Genomic DNA, 4,026 nt, shown 5'->3' with positions numbered 1-4,026 from the left:
GACGAGGGTTACGTAATGTCCAACAGTCCCGTAATAATCTAAAAACCTCATTTCTTACCCCAATTACCGACTCCGTCACTTGTGGAAACGTTTTGTTTAATAGTTGTAGCCCGATGTTCTTGTTCTCACTTTGGTGAGAAGCGAACATTACTAATCCGTAAGCATAACATGCTTCTTTATGTTGCATGTTAGCCGCTTTTTCTAAATCACGAAGTCCAATATTCGGATATATTGAGTCAAAATAATTTCTTAACCCGTTGCGTAAAATAGCATTTGGGTTCCCCGCAATATATGCGTCAAAGTAAACACATCGTAACTTATGGGTTTCCCAATGTGATATCCCCCATCTTTCAAACGAAAGTCTCTTATAAACCAAGACATTCTTGGAACGTTCTTCGAATGTCTTACAAACTGATCTCGCCTTAAATAGTTGTGCCGACGAATTCTGGCCGACTCTAGACAAGATTTCATCAATCATGTCTCCGGGTAGGTCTCTTAAAATATTGGGTTGTCTATCCATTTTGTGTTTTTAAACTGTAAAATAGACAAGAGTTAGATTCATAAAAAAAATACTTATTAATACAAGCAATTTTTACATATATCATAAAGCATAAGAACACTATATTCCATATATTACACCACACGAATACAACTATCTTATTCCGACTCGCTCGTTTCTTCTTCTTCGGTTTTGGTTCGTTTTGCCAAGTTTCTAGGGATATATGATGTTCCCCTAATACGAGCCGTCGTTGTCCACATTGGTTTAGAAAAACCTGGTGGTTTAGAGGTTCCCGGGTCATTGTTACAACTTAAGGACTTCGGGGGTTGACGATACATATAAAGTTCATCGGGGTTGGAATTAGATTTCTCTATTTTTATGCCCTTTCCCTTATTATTTTCTTTTGCCTTTTTAAATTCAGTTGGGGTTATTTCTATAACATCATCGGAATTTTCGTCGGAATCCGATTCATCGGAGAATTGGTAATCCTCCCAATATTTTGCTTCCTTGGCGGAAACACCATTGACCATAATTAACCTTGGTCGGTTGGTTGAGGATTCTCTTTTACTTAACCGTTTTATTATTTCCCCCACCGGTTCTATTTCTTCTTCCGGTTCCGATTCTTCTTCCGGTTCCGATTCTTCTTCCGGTTCCGACTCTTCTTCCGGTTCCGACTCTTCTTCCGGTTCCTCTTCGGGAACTTGTGAATCAGTCCACGAATCATTCCAATTTACATTTGACTCTTCATTATTATTAGGTGAGTCAATGGGACTTGTTCTAGAGGTAGACATCTATCACATAATATCAAACACGTTAAGAGATTAATATATCACATAATATTCATATGTTAAAAATATATAGTTTCCAACAAAAATGTTAAGCAATCATTTTTAAAGAAAACACGGTCGAAGTCCAGACTCACTAATGCATCCTAAAAAACTCGATAAGACACTCTAATGCAATTTTCTGGTTCTCTAAGACCAACGCTCGGATACCAACTGAAATGTCCCGTTCTTATTGATTAAAAACGTTCCATATTAATTGATTTCGTTGCGAGGTTTTGACCTCTATATGAGACGTTTTTCAAAGACTGCATTCATTTTTAAACAAACCATAACCTTTATTTCATCAATAAAGGTTTAAAAAGCTTTACGTAGATTATCAAATAATGATAATCTAAAATATCCTGTTTACACACGACCATTACATAATGGTTTACAATACAAATATGTTACAACAAAATAAGTTTCTTGAATGCAGTTTTTACACAATATCATACAAGCATGGACTCCAAATCTTGTCCTTATTTAAGTATGCGACAGCGGAAGCTCTTAATAATCACCTGAGAATAAACATGCTTAAAACGTCAACAAAAATGTTGGTGAGTTATAGGTTTAACCTATATATATCAAATCGTAACAATAGACCACAAGATTTCATATTTCAATACACATCCCATACATAGAGATAAAAATCATTCATATGGTGAACACCTGGTAACCGACAATAACAAGATGCATATATAAGAATATCCCCATCATTCCGGGACACCCTTCGGATATGATATAAATTTCGAAGTACTAAAGCATCCGGTACTTTGGATGGGGTTTGTTAGGCCCAATAGATCTATCTTTAGGATTCGCGTCAATTAGGGTGTCTGTTCCCTAATTCTTAGATTACCAGACTTAATAAAAAGGGGCATATTCGATTTTGATAATTCAACCATAGAATGTAGTTTCACGTACTTGTGTCTATTTTGTAAATCATTTATAAAACCTGCATGTATTCTCATCCCAAAAATATTAGATTTTAAAAGTGGGACTATAACTCACTTTCACAGATTTTTACTTCGTCGGGAAGTAAGACTTGGCCACTGGTTGATTCACAAACCTATAACAATATATACATATATATCAAAGTATGTTCAAAATATATTTACAACACTTTTAATATATTTTGATGTTTTAAGTTTATTAAGTCAGCTGTCCTCGTTAGTAACCTACAACTAGTTGTCCACAGTTAGATGTACAGAAATAAATCGATAAATATTATCTTGAATCAATCCACGACCCAGTGTATACGTATCTCAGTATTGATCACAACTCAAACTATATATATTTTGGAATCAACCTCAACCCTGTATAGCTAACTCCAACATTCACATATAGAGTGTCTATGGTTGTTCCGAAATATATATAGATGTGTCGACATGATAGGTCGAAACATTGTATACGTGTCTATGGTATCTCAAGATTACATAATATATAATACAAGTTGATTAAGTTATGGTTGGAATAGATTTGTAACCAATTTTCACGTAGCTAAAATGAGAAAAATTATCCAATCTTGTTTTACCCATAACTTCTTCATTTTAAATCCGTTTTGAGTGAATCAAATTGCTATGGTTTCATATTGAACTCTATTTTATGAATCTAAACAAAAAAAGTATAGGTTTCTAGTCGGAAAAATAAGTTACAAGTCGTTTTTGTAAAGGTAGTCATTTCAGTCGAAAGAACGACGTCTAGATGACCATTTTAGAAAACATACTTCCACTTTGAGTTTAACCATAATTTTTGGATATAGTTTCATGTTCATAATAAAAATCATTTTCTCAGAATAAAAACTTTTAAATCAAAGTTTATCATAGTTTTTAATTAACTAACCCAAAACAGCCCGCGGTGTTACTACGACGGCGTAAATCCGGTTTTACGGTGTTTTTCGTGTTTCCAGGTTTTAAATCATTAAGTTAGCATATCATATAGATATAGAACATGTGTTTAGTTGATTTTAAAAGTCAAGTTAGAAGGATTAACTTTTGTTTGCGAACAAGTTTAGAATTAACTAAACTATGTTCTAGTGATTACAAGTTTAAACCTTCGAATAAGATAGCTTTATATGTATGAATCGAATGATGTTATGAACATCATTACTACCTTAATTTCCTTGGATAAACCTACTGGAAAAGAGAAAAATGGATCTAGCTTCAATGGATCCTTGGGTGGCTCGAAGTTCTTGAAGCAGAATCATGACACGAAAACAAGTTCAAGTAAGATCATCACTTGAAATAAGATTGTTATAGTTATAGAAATTGAACCAAAGTTTGAATATGATTATTACCTTGTATTAGAATGATAACCTACTGTAAGAAACAAAGATTTCTTGAGGTTGGATGATCACCTTACAAGATTGGAAGTGAGCTAGCAAACTTGAAAGTATTCTTGATTTTATGAAACTAGAACTTTTGGAATTTATGAAGAACACTTAGAACTTGAAGATAGAACTTGAGAGAGATCAATTAGATGAAGAAAATTGAAGAATAAAAGTGTTTGTAGGTGTTTTTGGTCGTTGGTGTATGGATTAGATATAAAGGATATGTAATTTTGTTTTCATGTAAATAAGTCATGAATGATTACTCATATTTTTGTAATTTTATGAGATATTTCATGCTAGTTGCCAAATGATGGTTCCCACATGTGTTAGGTGACTCACATGGGCTGCTAAGAGCTGATCATTGGAGTGTATATACC

Source organism: Rutidosis leptorrhynchoides, chromosome 2 (genome assembly GCF_046630445.1).
Source record: "Rutidosis leptorrhynchoides isolate AG116_Rl617_1_P2 chromosome 2, CSIRO_AGI_Rlap_v1, whole genome shotgun sequence".
NCBI classification, from domain to species: domain Eukaryota; kingdom Viridiplantae; phylum Streptophyta; class Magnoliopsida; order Asterales; family Asteraceae; genus Rutidosis; species Rutidosis leptorrhynchoides.
Note: the sequence above shows the minus strand (reverse complement) of the source record.